The sequence below is a fragment of the Miniopterus natalensis genome, chromosome 12, assembly GCF_054644295.1.
Source record: "Miniopterus natalensis isolate mMinNat1 chromosome 12, mMinNat1.hap1, whole genome shotgun sequence".
In the NCBI taxonomy this organism is placed as follows: Eukaryota; Metazoa; Chordata; class Mammalia; order Chiroptera; family Miniopteridae; genus Miniopterus; species Miniopterus natalensis.
Genome location: NC_142092.1, coordinates 40,668,963 through 40,686,150, shown reverse-complemented (window position 1 = coordinate 40,686,150; position 17,188 = coordinate 40,668,963).

Sequence of the window (17,188 nt, the reverse complement as noted above, 5' to 3'; positions counted from 1 at the left end):
TTCAGAGGAAAGAGAGAAGGGGGGTAACGGGTGGGAGGAGATTAACCAAAGAAGTTATATGCATATATGCATAACCCATGGACACAGTCAATAATGGGTGAAGGCCTGGGGAGGAGGTGGGAGAGAGGTGGAGGGGGTCAATTTTGGGGGAAAATGGTACACCTGTAATACTTTCAACAATAAAGATAAATTTTTAAAAAATTAAAATGTTTCAAAGATTTAAGAGTTTTTATTTTTAAGGAAGGCATTGAAAGAAATAAAAAAGTAAGCACAAAAACAAATAAAATTTTGTAACATGGTTATAGTAGTGTAGAGGCGGGATAAGACTGAGAGGTAATGTGGCTCAACCCATTTGCTTTAAGAATAAGGATTCTGATTTGAAAGGATAATATTTTGCGTATGAATGCAGTTTATTAGTGGCAGAGCTAGGGCTAGAACTCAGGTATCCTGACTCCCATTCCAGAGTTCTCTGCATTCCATCCATAATGCTTCACCTTTTGCAAAATAAGTTCGGAGAATAAATCTGTTGTTTGCAAAAGGGTTACTCACTGCTCAAACAAAATGCTCAAAGTAGATCTGTAATTGTCTGGCCTATGTTTTTGATGACAGGAGCAATTTCTTACTGCATTACATAACTAATGTGGGCTTGGAGACATCAGGAGATCTCATCACAGAGATGTCATGGGAGGGAAAGGGTATCACTGAAACCTTTTCACTCCGTCGCCTGTTCATTTTCCCTTCCCAGCATCAAATGACCTCTTAGGAGATGCGGTGTGCTCACCGGCCCAGACCACAGGAGCCAGACACCTTTGCCTTCTATTCTGGGACCTGACACGTAGACTCCCTCAGTGGCCTTGACCAGTCCCGTCATTTCCCTGCCTGTTCATCCCGGACTCCACGACAATATTGGCCACAGAAAGGTGGCTGAATGATGAGAGCCAGCAGCACACTGAAGGAGGATTCTGCACAATCTCCCTGGGTCCTCTACATAAATTCATTCTTTGGTGTTTCAATTAGAATTATCAGGACACATTTTCCCATTTTCTGGTTTGTGGTAATCAATTTCTATGCAGGACAGAGATCAAAGACTCTGGAATTAAGAGGTTTTATATATGGGAACAAGCATTCAGATGTATTCCACTTAATGTCAGACCGGGTCTCTGAGCCACCTGTCAATCTATGTTTTACAGAAAGCAGGGCAGACTTATTTCTGTTGTTCCTGAGAGCAATGGTAAGAGGGGAAACTTCAAGTTATCAGACAGCAGAATTTGCTTCCATGTAAAGAGATGTATGATATTTATATCAACATTTATAAACACATTTGTGTTTTCAAAACATGACTCCTCAGTCTTATTTGGAAAACACTGCATAACACAGCACTCTTTTAGAAAATCACAATGTGCATGAAAATAAGAGGGGCTCTAGAAAGTTATATATAATAAAGAAATCTGTATTCATTTGTGGAACCCAGATCTTTGCAGCCTTCTTTGAACAGAGAACACATTTTTTTTCCTTGAGCATAAATTAACCATATCAATGAACTGGGCCTCTAAAAATACAGTTCTGGATTAAAATGGGCTTTCTCAAAAAGAGAGGAGTTTTTGTCACACATGATTTTATGACCAATTGCCAGGAAGTTCCCAGGGATTTCTGCATTGTATGAAATAATGGACTAAGAGACTTGTAAGAGCTCTTTCAATTCCCAAGACTCAATGAATCTATTCTACTCTAAATCACTAACATTATTTAGTACCTTTTGTGTCTACTGTTAGACACAAAGAATAGCATCTTTTGTGTCTACTATTAAACACAAATGCCACAATTTGTACTAGAAAAACCTCTTAGATTCCTTATCTTATTTCATCTGTGTAAGAACCCTGGAAGGAAGGTATTATAACCCCCAATTTATAGATAAAAGAAAAACCGAGTGTCAAAGAATTTAAATAATTGCCCAAGTGGCATAGCAAGATTGGAACCAAGGTCTATGCATTTTCTACTATGTAGTACCGCTTCCCTAAAACATACCAGCCTCAAAGGAGACCATAAAAGATATAATTGGACCTGATGACTCAAAGGTATGAAACAATATTTCTACATATCTCGCGCCCCAGAGGTAATGATTCAGTAGATCTTGCATCTTTAGATCAAGTTTTTAAGAGATCTTTGGAAATTTAAGTTTCGAAAGAGATTCTAAATGATGCTGATGCCCCCAGACCACACTTTGAATAGCGCTGACCGTGCCAATCCCGACTGATACAGCCTCCAATCTAAAGCAGCGACCTCTCCGTTCTCCGATCAGGTGCCATCTCATTACCATTTTCATTTGCTCCATTTCACTTAACACAGCTTTTGTTATTTGTTTGCTTATATATTGTCTGTCTCCTCCCTTATGATTTAAACTTCATGCAGATTGAAACCCTGTCTTTTTTACTATACTTTTTAATATTTTTTATCCCCAAAATGCTGAACGGAGCCCAGAATCATGAAATGAATAAGGGACAGAATGAATCATTAGAAAGTGTGTTGTCAGTGTCTATTATGCATCTTAACTTCTGTTCAGGCCCTAATCTCCCAAGAACCTTCTCTTGATAGTGAGACACTGAGAAGAATAAGCCCGTTAACTTATCTAGCTAAATGAAGTCTCAACTCCATCCGTCAGCTCCCTTTGTGGGTACAGAACCATTTGAAGTGGCCAACAGCTGAGGTGACTGACTGAGCCCAGGAGTATAAAATGCCTTTCTCCTCTGCTCTGACCCCAGAGCTATGAGGACAACAGAGCCACGGAAGCCAGGACCGCAGGACAAAGTTAGATTTTTCTTTTCATATTTTGCTTCCTCGGATCTCTAAGGGGGAGACTAGCCTTTGCGGACACAATGCCTAGACTCAGCATGAAAGTGCTCCTCAGCGAACCATGTCCCTGGCAGCCCAATCTGTATTTAAATTACATGAAAAATTCATGAGTTTCATAGAAGCAACTTCAACCCATTATCATCACATCCTCTCTTGTCTGGGAAATAGATTCCTACTAGGCGCTGGGGAAGATGGACGAGGAGAAGTGGGTGTCAGGAAGAACAGCAGCACACAGCTGGCCCATCAGTCATCACCACCCTCACTCACAAATGGACCCACCTCGTTCACAAATGGGACTTCTGCTGACATCTGGGGGAGGGGCAGACAACACCAAAGGACCCAGAGCACACTCATTGCATCTTCCTGCCAACCTCTCAATTTCTTAGAATTAATGGGGGGAAATCATTTGTGTCTACTATATATAAGAGCTATTTAGAAAAATTAAAATTGATTTAGAGATAGTTAATGAGACTCAGATTTACGTACAACGATATGTTTAGGTTTTGCCTTAAAATATTATATCACCCCCTTAACCTTGTGCACTCCCCAAATAAAAATAAAAATAAAAAACTCAGAGAGTAACGGACATAGAAGAATCCGGATTGGCCATGACCTGATAATTGTTTAAACAAAGTGGATATATGTGAGGATGGGTAAATATTTTAAAATTCTCTCTGCACTTGTGTATGTTTGGACATTCTTATAGTAGAAAGTTGTTTGTTTTTTAAATGAGAGTCTCATCCAGTGTATCATAAAGAAAAAAATATCCCAGTATAACCTGGTAGGTAGAAAAACAAGCAGATATTACATGGCAAAGGCAACCTCATTCAGTCCCTGGGATGGAAGCACAAGCACATATTTTAACATCTTTTACACTTTCTATAATAACACGGTGTAATGGAGCAAAGTATACTTTCAACAGTTGTCAGTGTGGGAAGAAATACATTTGTAAAGATTTATTGCCACTTGTTTTCTAACGCTTGATATTTTGGACTTAGAGTAAAATAAAAGAAGTTTCCTGTGCTGAAGGTATTTAACATACTCTTATTAAACAAGATTTTCTTTTTTCTCTTCTGCAACAAATTTGGTGGGGAAAGTTTGCACCTGAATTTTGAAAAGATGCATGGAAAGCATGTGGCCCCTAAATTCTCACTTAAAACAATTAACAATGTAAGCATTATTACAAAAATTTAATATCAACTCCAACTTTTATTAGAACTCACGTAAACCTAGGCAGTGACTGTATATTTTTAATTTAAAAATGAATCTTTCAATTGAAGAAAAAAAAAAAAATCTAAGGAAATGAGATTGAGTTTGCAAATGAACTTCATGACACTAACTGCTTACCCAGACCTTGCCTCCAAATTGTCCAGCCTATGGTGGAAGAAAAGGGTTGATATAAATTTGTAGGCTGCCCTTCTAACCCCTTTGTACTGAGTGAAGGCAACCAGAAAGGGAAGGAACAAGGCTAGTCTTGAGAGCCAGAGAGACTGAGGTTAGAATTCTAGCTCTGGCTCTTCCTGGCTGCATGACCTTGAATGGCTTACTTTACCTCCCTAAATCTCGTCTGTAAAACAAGGAATGATATTACCTCTTTATATCATTGAATCACGGTAAAGTATTGACCAGAGGAGAATCTATGGTTCAGGAGGAGAGCAGATTATTCAGGAGAAACTGCAGAGCAGCCTGTCCTTGGGGGTAGGGTCAGGGAGGTTGCAGGAGGAAGACAAAATAAAGCAGAGTAAAGCCGGGTAGTTTGCATTCTTTTACCTCCAGAAGGAGGGTAGCCAAGAGCAAAAACAGGGGAGACCCAGTCAAGTCCAAATTCTTAGGTTAATCTGTGCTGAGCATACTCCAATGCCCAGGTGCCCTGGCCAGATACCTCTGATGTATGATAATTGCGTTATAATGAGGCACCACATGAAAATAAAATAAGCCGTAATTACGGGCGGCACCAGAGTCTACTTAGCTCCACCTGGGAAAGAATCTGGGGAGAAGTTTATAAATATCATAAAGCTGAAGAAAATGACTTACCCATTGAAGGGTTAACCTGAGCCTATGTAACTAGGGAGAGCTTTCTATGCCATTTACCTGTAACTACTCCTAATGACAGTGTTTAGTCAGCGTTGGGTAATAAATCTATGTTCTAGTGTGAAGTCTGTGCCACTGTCATTACTTAGAAAGAAATGCCAAAATTAAGCAACCCAGAACTAGGAAAGAGGATTCTCTCTGCTGGGGCCCTGAGAAGGATTCAGTACAACCCAGGGCTGGGCCAAGACAGGGAAGGAACAGGGAGCCAACAGGTCCTATTCTGCAGAATTGTCATGAAAACTAAATTAAATAACACATATGATCCCTGGCCAGTGTGGCTCAAATACACCGAAACGTCATGGGTTCTATTCGATTCCTAGGCACATACCTAGGTTGTGGGTTCTGTCCCCCACTGGGGCACTTACGAGAAGCAACCAATCAATGTTTCTCTCTCTTTCTCCCTCTCTCCCTCCCCCCCTTTTCTCTCTCTAAAAAAACCAATAAACATATCCTCGGGTGAGAATTTAAAAGAGAGAGAACATATATGAGGTACATGGAACATGGAAGGCCTTCAACAAGTGATAGGTCATGTGACTATTGCCGTCATCATCGTCATTGTCGTCACTGGTACTACTGCTCTGCTCTCAATCCAGGGAGGCTTCTCCCTGCTTAGAGACTCTATTTCCGCTTTTGACCTTAATGCCAATCCCAGCATCTCTCACAGCTGCAAAAGTAACCCACATGCACTCAGAGCATTCAGAAGCAATGAAGAATTACCAAAAACACAAGGAACGGGAGACTTCACATCCCATTACTGAGAGTCCGCTCAGACACATCTGCTTCCCCTGCCTGGTTTCTCCTGGCCAGTCAGCTGTCACCTCCTCTGCCCTTCCCCAAGCCCGGTCCAGCCTCTCTGGTTGCCTTCCCACTCCCCAGGTCCCTTCGCTATTTTCTTGCCCTTCCAGTCCTCACCTGCCCAAGCTTCTAACCCTAACTTACATACCCCATCCAGCAGCAAAGAAAGGGTCTTGAGCTACAAGAAACTCTCTTCAAAGATCATAATTTAAGTAGTTTGTTTAGCTGCATCATCATCATTACACACAGTTCTCATCTCACTCCACTAATCACTCAGCCCCACAGTAATTCTTTCATTGTCTCATGCGCCCTCTTATTGAAACTACTTATTAGCAAAAACTTTGCTCTGCGATCCTATGCCGAGCACCACTCTAGGCCTGTACGGCATTCTCACGCCGTCTGCATCTGTCTTCAACCATAGCTCCTGCGATCAACGTCCCCTCCCCTCGGTCTAGGACACCGATTATTTGATATGGACATTCAGTCTGTGTTTAGTTGCTGCAAGAAGAGAAAGACAAGGCAAGAAAATTTGGTGAAGAAATGAAAATTACTAGCCCATATTATCCGCCGGTAAATAATAACTTGGTGTTTATTAATTGAGACTCATCAAGGCACAATATTCTTTCTCATGGAGTTTCTGTGTCTTCTTCCCTCTCCCACTAAAGAAGATTTAATAGTAAACATAAGAGGAAGAAAAGGAAAAATGAGAGCAGACATAACGCGGTCAAAAAACTTGGATTTATGGAGTTCAACCTTGAAAATATGTTTTTAAAAACATCAAGGATGTGAATTAAAGCTCCCACCAGGCAGCTATAATTTATACAGCAAGCACTTGGCAGGTAATCCGAGCATACTGTGATACAGGTAGCAAGGGATCATCTTCTCTCTTGCCAGGTAGCTCAGCTGGTTAGAGCATTGTCCTGATACGCCAAGGTTGAGGGTTCGATCTCCAGTCAGGGCACATACAAGAAGCAACTAATGAATGCATAAATAAGGGGAACAAGTCAATCTTTCTCTCTCTCTCCCCCTTCCTCCCTCTCTCTAAAATCAATAAATAAATTTAAAAACAGTGATCATCTTCACAGAAAACCAGACCCTCATTGTGACAGGCCAGGGAGTGAGAAAGAAGCACACTCACTTTGCAGCTGTAGCAGCTGTAATACAGTGTTTCCTATTTAATGGACATCAGAGAGTAAAAGTAACAAGAGAAGACCTAAGAAGAAGTGGTGATTCCCAGCCAGAGTGTAAGCATGACCTCGTGAAAAACAAAAGGCAATGAGGCAAAGGGACTTGGCCCAAAACAATTATCCCCATCACGGCTGCAAAATTTCAGGCAAACCAAGTATAAGAAAATGAAAATACAATTCAGTGGAAGGCTTTTTATATTTTTCAAGCTAATTATTTTATTTGTTTAGATATTTTTCAAACAATTCATTTCATTTTTAGAGATAGAGTGAATATTTTCTCTCCAAAGTATTTATTTTTTAATATTTGACGCCGGGCAAGCATGAGTCATATTTATGTCTCTAAAGGCTTATACTATATGTCACAGCTAGCCTGAGTCAAAAACACTTTGCCCTAGAAAAACATCTACTTCACACCTGAGCTTAGGAAAAAAGGTGAAGGTTTGCCATGATTGCTTACAACAAAGCATAGGACAGATGTCTCTCTCTCTCACCCTACTGACCTCCCCCTAAAGACAGAGACCCCATATAGAAATGTGAGAAATCCCTAAAATTAAGGATGGGACCCAAATGATACCAGGTGATTACACCCAAACAGTAACAATTATCAGCACCTGGAGAGTTCTGTTTTCTGGTTCTGTGATTAACTGGCCTGATAATGAATTCTTCTCTGAGTGGCAGTCAGCCTATTTGTAAGCATGATCTCTAGCAGAACTGAATTCCTCTCTCTTGGCCAGTCTGATCAGTTGTTCTTTCACTGGAACACAGTGCTACATTATCCTCTACCTTGGGGGGTGCTTTGCTATCCCCTTCTGCTTGATGCTTTGCTTGGAGGAAGGGGCAGCTGAAATTAAGTATCAACAGGCATTTAGAACCATGGCAGTGAGGAAAGAGCACCAAACTAGGAGCCAGAAGCCCTGGGTTCTGGGTTCTGCTCTGGCATTGACTCTATTGCATCATATGCAGAGTGCAAAGTGCATGACTGAAGGGGTGAAGGCTCTTTGCCTTAAAAAAATAATAATAAAATAAACCAGCAAAGTTTCTATCACAAATCCAATGTCATAAACTGGCAGCCCTGTGCTCTTCCTGCTCTATTGCATTTGGCCAACAAATATGCTAATTTTTAATCAGGAGATTTCATGTAACGGTGCAGATTTACAGATTCTCCTGAAAATTTGCCAGATCAGTAAAAATGCAGATTTTTTTTGCAAGAAACAGAGTCTCTTGAAAATGTGTTAGATCTTATAAAATAAACCTACATGTGTGCTTGTCGAGAATTGTTGCTTGTCCAGAGAGCATGGGCTCTCCAATTTGGGGCATCCCCATCACTCACAATGATTCATATACACATACCCCAGCTCACATCCCTCCTTTAAGTCACCTGCCTGGAGGGGGAGTTAAGGCATTTGTGTTTGCTGCCTCAAGTCAAGAAGAGGCAAACGTGGGTGAGGAGGGATCGCAAGGGAACAAAGAGCACCGAGCAGCCACAGACACATCCCAAGTCAAGGCATGCACGTGCAGACACATTTACAAACGGATCACAGCCTCCCATTAGTTAGGCAGTCTCTCCCTTCACTGCTGGATACACAATAGATAAATAAATAGCAAGAATACATGTGATATATATTTAGATTGCACATTAGACTTTAAAATCTGTGCCTAACTGAATGCATTAGCCGGTGTTTTCTGTTTATGTCTCCACAATGCCATGGAAACACAGTGCAGCATCCTAATGGGCCTCTCCTGGCAATAAATAAACAAAGTCTTTGTCTATTCATGTTTCGATTCCTTTTTTTATGTAATTTACAATTTCAAAAGAGAAAACAGATCGGTGGTGGGTTTTTTTCCTCCCTGCCCCTTTCAGCTTCCTCTCTTGCAAAGTACATTTGCAAGAAATGCAAAATGCACCTTCTAGCGGTTCCTGAAATCCAAACCAGCATCGTCAGCACTCAGACAGCAGGACTCTCCCAGTCGAGCTCATCCTTCCCCTTCATAAAATGCCATGATAATTAAACTCTGTAATGAGGTTCCTCAAGCATTTCAGTCTAAGCCAAAAAGCACTTAATATAGTTGTTTAAGGTTGAAAGCTAATATAAAACAGACATAAAATCTGGTGGGTTTCGCTGCCCTCCTTCTGTCTAGTAGGCAATCTCCAGTCCATTTTTATAGAGATAGCAACAGTCACAGCCCTTAAATGGCTCCGCGGTGGCAGGGACAGGCTCTCGCCTCCCTGGCTCCAGAGCATGTGGGAACAGACAAGTCCCTCACCGCTGTCACCCTAATGTGCAGGGGCAAGGTGAAACCTGAAGCTCAAAGTGCTGGGGGCACGTTGTCTCCCAGGGCAGCTCTCTCCTGTCTGGCACCTGCTGTCCCCTGCCAGGCAGTAACCCAAGACAAAGAAAGGCTGATTGCTATCTGCATGGCTTAGTGGGCAGATTTAATTATGTTGCTCAGTTCTGAAGAGTCCCCTGAACCCCAGTGCAGTGAGTGACCTCGGTCACAGGGGAAGGAGAGGTGGGCAGGCCAGGTGTTTCTCTCTGCCGAGCCAGCACCTGGAGTTCCTGCAGAGACCTTTGCTAATGACTTGGGAGCCTCCCATTGTCAAGGTATGACAATCCAGCTGGCAAAGTCCACTGCCCTGGGACACTGTGACTATATCCCAACCACAGACTATGTGTGGTAAACCTCAGGGCCAGGATCTAGCGAGCGAGGCCTATTTTCATTAGTCATGAAAATCATTGTGTAGACCACATCTCAAAGCATTCAGAAAATAGATGTCATAGCATCTGCCCAAGGAACGATGTTTCTTCATCTAGAATTGTCAAAGTGCTGGACACTTATTCAGAAAACAAAGTGTCCACAGAAATGGTTTTTTTGGGGGGGTAATAAGTGTTAAAGCCTTTATTTTGTAAAGTGGTATACAATAACCTGTCCAGCAGAACTATGTTTTCATATCTTTTGTAAAATAATAATATTAAAATATTATTAGGTACTTACCATGTGCACCTGAGATAGTTGCTGTTTTTGTCCCCTTGTCACCAATGCAGCAAAGTTTAAAGAGTTAAGTAACATACCCAAGGTCAGAAAGCTAACAAGTCGCTGAGCTAGAATGAAAATCTGGTCATCTGACTGCAGAGCGTGGATTTCTGCCACCTCCATTTCCCAAGCACCTGCTATGAGCCCTGCACAGTGCTGGGATGTTTTCTCCATGTGATCTTAGATCTTGACTTCTGTGATTCATTTCATCCCAAAACGAAAACTCCATTAAGACTCATTTTCCCTTTCTATCTTAGGCGCCAAGAGGAAGAGCCAGAGCAGTGCCTAGTTTTATTTACAAGGCTGCCAGTTTATAATGATATATTTGGCATTGTTTTGTATTTGTTGTTTGTAACATTTTTACCTTCTGCTCCCCTCAGATGGTCTCTTAAGTCCTGCTTTTGCTTTGCATCATGTTTATCAGAAGTGGCTCCAAATCTTTGACAAATAGGCGTGGTATTAATACAAGTGTTTCTGCTCTACTGCCATGTATGTGTTCTGGAAAAGGCTCACACTCAGCATAACCATGCACTAAAAACAATAGGGGTCTATGGGGAAAGCGGGCCTGGGCCAGATGATTCAAAAGCTATGAAGCATTCTACCAAGTGCCCTATCCCAAACAGGAGTCATATTAATGCAGTTCTAGCCCAGCTGACTTTCCTCAGCACAGGCCCTTAGAATCTCATCCTTCCTTTGCATATTTAGATTCTGGGCTTCTGTTCTGTCTTTTGAGATGTCAGCCCTTGGTAACACTCTGTTCTAACAGAGACCAATGTCACCAAAATCTAAAATATGATCCAAGGGAAACCATTGTGATCAATCTTTTCTTTTGTTTTTTTTTTAAGTGGGGTGAAGGTGTGGGGAATGGGGGATGGTAAAACAGGTAGAATTGTTTTCACAGCTTTTCCATCTACATTAGTAGCCTCTCCAGGCAGCTAAGTTGGGGGAAGTACAGTGGTTCTGGATGACACAACACCAGCCATTTTTGCACTAAAGGAAGGGGCACGTATATTTTGTTTGTTTTTTTCTTAACTTCTTCACACATTTCTAAAGCTTTTCCTCTTATTGTGAAAAAAACCTGCTTCTGACTTCAAAACATTAACATGCAGGAAACATCCCATATGAGCCGCCTAGACTCTCAAGTTATTCCAATATCAATGACATACCCAAGTTTTGTGAGACCTAAAGTTTCTAATTCTCTGAGGTCCTTCTTTAAGAAAAAGAAAGCAAAATTATAAATATAAAATTTTGGTTGTGAAGTGACTCCATTTACAATAATGAGCCAAGAAATTGCAATAATTTACAAAGTTTTAAATGCTGATAATAGCCAAGAACTTTACAAGAGCCAGAAAAATAATTTTTACTGATTACCTTGTTAAGTGTAGTTTTAGTTGTATCTCTTTGATTGTCTCTTTGTATGACAATAAAGTTGTAATATTTTCTATAAACAAAATAAAATTAAGTCTCTCCTCAAGCAAGACTGACCAAAATATGCATTGTTGTTGTTTTTGTGGGGGTTTTTTTTGATAGTTTAGAAACATTTCTTTCAGATCCATCATGTGTTATTGTAATGTTTTGTACATGTTTAGAATTGTTGCTAGCTTTGGGGAAATTTAAAGTGTCTTTCACATATAATCTGTAGAATTGCAGGGCTTTTCAACTTTCCCTCTTCAGTGACTAATCTTAAATATTCTTGGATTTTTCAACACGCATTAACAAGTTAGTCGTCTATAGCAGTGTAATGTGAGTCTGTTATCTTTGTCAATGGCCTCTTTTGTGTCAAATCAGCAAGAAATTTAAATACTCCTTCAATGTGTTTATATTACTCCCTTCTTCCATTTGCTGAATTATCAAACAACCCAAAAGCCTAGTCATTAATTCTTTTAAAAGTGTATCTTTAGCTCTCAATGAATTGCTGCTATTGACATCTTCTGAATCTGATCTACCAGCTGCCAGCCCTGACTGGTTGACCATTGCACTGGCGCCAACTTCCAAACCTCAGCAATTGCATAATTTTCAGAGAAGTCTATCAGGAGATTTACCTCTTATTTTAGTGAATTTTGCAAAAACATACCATCATGTGAACACAAAGCATTTTTAGCTTTGGGTAAATTGTCTGCTCATATCATTTCTCCATTTACAAACCAGGTAAGTACTAATTTGCATTAAAGAAACCCTAATTGTAGCAGAGCAGGCCACATAAAATAAATAAATTAGCAATAAATATCTACATGGCATATTGCCATAGTTGTGCCCATTGCTATACTAAAACCATAGATTAAAGTAAATATTGCTAACACCAGCAGCTTTACTAGTCAGCTCACTAACACAAACAATAATATAAAATAGAAATGTTGGTTGATGAGTCAAGCAGGCTGACAGAATTCGTTTGGCAATTTTGGTTCTTTTTTTTAAAATTACATTAAACCTTTAATTGAACTGCCAAGACTTCTAAGCCAACTTGTAGAGGCTTAATAATCTACATTAGAACAAGGGATGGATGTGACTAAAGCAATGTTGGTAGTAGAGTCAGATACTGTTTGGGAAAAGCTCTCTCTCTTGCCCCTATCTGAACTGAATTTGCTGCTTTATTTGGTTTTTGTTTCTCTGGGTTTTTTAAAAAAAAATTAACAACCTCTGTTAAAGCAATTTGGAGAAAAAAGCTAACAAGTCAGGAAAATATTTATATTTAAGTAATGATTATTTTATCACAGAAAAGTCACCAATATAGTATTCTAAGGAAAAGAAACATGAATAGCAAGCTTCCAATGGGGATGGTTACCCAAGAAGCTCTGTGAGATGAGAGTGAACTTGAGAGGAAGGCCCTGCTTGAGATCAGGAGGCCCAGGACAGCAGTATGTATTCGGGAAGACCTGGGGTTTCACTGGACAAGACCAAGATGGAATCCACCTACTTATGAGAACGATTAAATGATAACCATTGTTTCAGCTCTTTTCTAAAGATCTATTACAGTTCCATGAATGTTTCTGTTTGTAATAAAATAGGCACAGCAAAAGCAATGAAGTCATATACCAGGCCTTTTATAGTTTACTAGAATTTGCTCTTCAAAGTGTGGTCCACAAACAGCAACACAGGCAATACCTGGAGCTTCTGAGAAATGTAGAGTTGCAGGCCCCACCTTAGACTTGCTGAATTATATACCCATGTGCACAGGTGATTCATATGTGCATTAAAGGTGGTGAAGCATTAGATTTTTTCCAGTAGTAATGACCAATGTAGCTCCCAAGTCAATGACATGATATTTTAATTGTAAATGTTTTTATCAGATTATGAAAATTATATACACTCATTGTTAAAACACAAAGACACTACAAAATGTTATAAAATTACAGTGAAAATCACCTACAGAAGTTACCAGAGGTGAACACAGTTAACAGTTTGATCTTTCCAGCCTTTTTGTACATGTATTATATATAAAAATAAAGTAACCTATATATGTTGTTACAACCTGCTTTTTATACTTTAGCAATAATAGGAGGACATCCTCCCATGTCAATAAATGTGTTTCTGGCTCATCACTTTTTTCAATGGAATATTCTATTGTACAGCGACATATAATCCACTTAAGTAATCTCTTATTGGACAAAGAATACAAATATATTATTTCTTTTAAGTTAATTTCTGAAAATAGAATTTCAGAGTCAAAAGTAGGTGCATTCAAATTTTCAGGTACTTTGCAAGATGCCCTTCCAAAAAATGTGAGTGGTATCAATCTCTATAATCTTTGTTAGTCTGATAGGTAGATAATTATATCATTTTTCTCATATGCCCTTCAATCATATCCTAAATTTAAGTTTTTGTACAGGTGTCTTTTTATTTTTGGTATCATCAATATTAATTACAAATGTAATAGTGTCCAGCAATCCATGTCCTTTTGTATTTTCACAATACATAATCTGCTCTATTCAAAAAACTAGCAACCTAGAAGATAAAACCATAGGATGTGATTCAGTCTAGGCTCTCTGAAATAAAAAGTTCAGTTACCGAGCTATGGTATCATTCTTGGTCATCTTTTTACCTCTCTGGACATACCTTTTGAGCTTACTTTGTGAGCCTTTCTTTTCCTGCCCACCTGCGATTCCATTCCCCTGAGAGACCTTTTCAGCTGCCCTGTTCTCACTCATACTGTACTCACCTCCCAGTCATCGCCCTTACAGGTAGATGGCACCCACCTTTCTCTCTAGCCCCAGTCTGGGCAGTCTTCCTTGCCTGTGCATAATTTTTTCCCTTGGCTAGCAACAACGTTCTCCATATGTTAACACTATGCAAATGTTTTTCAACATTAAGCTCAAATAACACTCCCATGAATCCTTGCCCAGTGCCAAGAGTACTAAGGCTCTCTCATCTTTGACCCACTCTGCGCTGCCTGTGTCTCCGTTCCTGCCTAGTCACAGTGTGCGACTGTGCATCAGTCTGCCGTTGCTGAGTCACTTGCCTTGTTTTCATGGGAAGAGCTTATTTTACCATCTCTGTTTTCTTGAGTGCCAGCATCAACCCTGGCATAAAAGAAGTCATCAAAACCATTGATGAACAATCCATACCTGAAACTAGACATTACTTACTGATCACACTCACCCCAAGTCAGGAAAAACTGAGACCAAACAAATTAAATACAAACAAAAGAAAGAAAGAACAAAAGCTCTGGGTGAAAACATTTTAGAGAACTGTATTATTTACCAACTTAATATGTTTTCTTAATGAAAGTTCTTAATTTCCAATAAAGAAAATAAATGAAGAACATATTTTCAGAGAGTAAAGGAAAAACAAGGTTTTTTGCTTATAGTTCCCTGTAACTAATGTCAAGTGAACAAAGTCAAGCTTTTTTTCCTTTTTGTTTTTGCCCCATTTTTCAAAACACAGGCCATTATTTCACATTCCCTGCCCATCACTCAAAGAAACAGAGATGGTTGTTCATTCTGAGTTAGGTGTTTGCTTATCTGACCAGCAGGGTCAGGATAATAAATCACTTGGTCCCTAGGAAATAAGGAAATGCTCAATGGATTTGTGCAGTTGCCGGGAGGAAAAAAGAAACCAAATAGAGGGAAAAACTTTCAGGATTCAATTCATTTTCAAATGCTGCGCAGTACTTAAGAAAAGACTGCATGAGGATCATGCGTAGGTGGAGCAGGGTAGAAGAGAAAACAATCAGAAAAGTGGAATTTCCATTGGAGAAAGAGAGGCTGCCCATGTCTCCAGCATCCCACACGAAGAGCCTTTTCTTTCACCCTTCCTGCAAACAAGCGTCAAACCTAATCCCCCACCCACCCAGGCAGCGGGCTGACGGCGCCGTTTGCACTTGTGATGATGGCTGTGCTCTGCTAGAGGAGCCAACAGCCACCCGGGCGTCACCTGCAGGCTGTGCTGGACGTGGAGGCAGGACACAGCAAGGCCAAAGGCCCCCCTCCGCTTCCCACCGGGGAGGTCGCTCAGAAAGTCGGGACAAAGGGAACACGCCTCGAATACTGTTTTACACCATATCTCACTCTCTCAAACTGACCAAGGCCAGAAAAGGCACCAGGTTTTGCTTCAGAGAGTCCTTCTAAGTGCAGAAAGAAAAAAACCAAAAAAAAAAAAAAAAAAAAAAGAACTGAGGTGAAGCTATTGAATAATTTACAATTTCTTATCTGAGGGGGAAGAACTGTTTCACGGAATATTCACCACACCAAACAACCTACATGGTAGTGTTGCTTAAGTACAAGAGTATAAATTGTCCATGGAACTTACAAAAACAGCCGAAACTTCCATGGAAGCTCTCATTCTGACTGAGAGTGACATTTTTTTCCTTGCTCTGCTCCAGACTTGCTGCACGGTCTCAAGCAAAATACTTAATATTTCTGTGCCTGGGGAAAATTAAATTTGTCTCAGCTTCATTTTAAGAAATGGTAAAAATATTTCATTCCAAAATACTCTAATCCTTAAAAGGTTATACATAAGATATGAATTTATATATTATGGCAGAAAACATATGTGAAGCTCCTAGCATTGGGCCTGTCGCATCCTAGCTACTTAACATGTGCTACTTACATCTCCTTTCTTCACCAGAGAAAAGTATACATTTTCTGTGTTCACTGAAGACAAAATAAGTTAGAATCAAATTAAGAGGGTTTTTTTGTTTTTTTCTAATGACAGTACTACACTTCCCTGCATTTTTGCGTCTTTGTAACATATGTCTGTGCACAGAGCCCTATGTGACACTAACCATGATACAAATAATTAAAGGACTGATACATGTACATACATCTGGAGATTAGCAGCCTAATACAGAGGAGTCAATTTTTAAATGATGTTAGAACTGTGTCATCTCTGAGCAGGAACTTCCGATGGAAGCCCGGAGTTAGCATACTTAGTAGGACGTGGGTCTAGGTATGCTGCATTTATGCTCAGCTGTTCTGACATCCAAGCATATGACAACGTTTTTACTTCTTTTACAAGATTTCCTGGAGTCTTCACTCCCTTCATGATCTTGGCAGAGACTTTCCTGCTGAAATAACATATAGACAGAGTCCTCACCCAAACGGTGTGCTGCTGAAATGCCAGAAATCTGCGAGTGACAGTCACCACCTCCTACCTGGCCAACCTCATCTTCTCATAGTTCCCTAACGTTTTCTTGGAGGGAGTGTTACTTTTCTCCCCTAAAACAAAAACGTTTCTAGAATTCCCTGATTTTTTTCTTACTGTCTTTCTTCGACCTTGTTCAAAAATGGACTGAAAATCTTCATAGACTATCCCATGCAATTGAAAAACCTGAATGCAACTTACTTTCATGTCTTCAATGTTAAAGTAAACATGTCCTCCATACCGTGAGCCAAATACTTTTATTCCTTAAAATCCATGACTAAAAGGTCATCCTCCCTCTTTTGCCAACATCAACTTCTTGTTAAGAAGAGGAAGTTAAGTTTTTCTTTTTTAGATTTTACAATCATTGGTCAGCATTTGAATACCTGGCTCGCACTTAATAAACTCACGGCTTAACAGGACCATATTCTTTCCAAAGACATTGAATTCATGCTTCCACCAACAAATATTTAATAAGTGCCTTCTATGTGCCAGGTGCTGCTCTTCGTGCTGAGGATACAGCCATGGAATGATAGTCCCTGCTTGTCAGAGTTTCCATTCTAGTGAGTGGAGGTAGACAATAAATCCATAATCTGTAACATGCCAGATGGTGAGTGCTAAGTTCAAGAGTAAGTTTAAGGAAAGCCTCTTAAGGC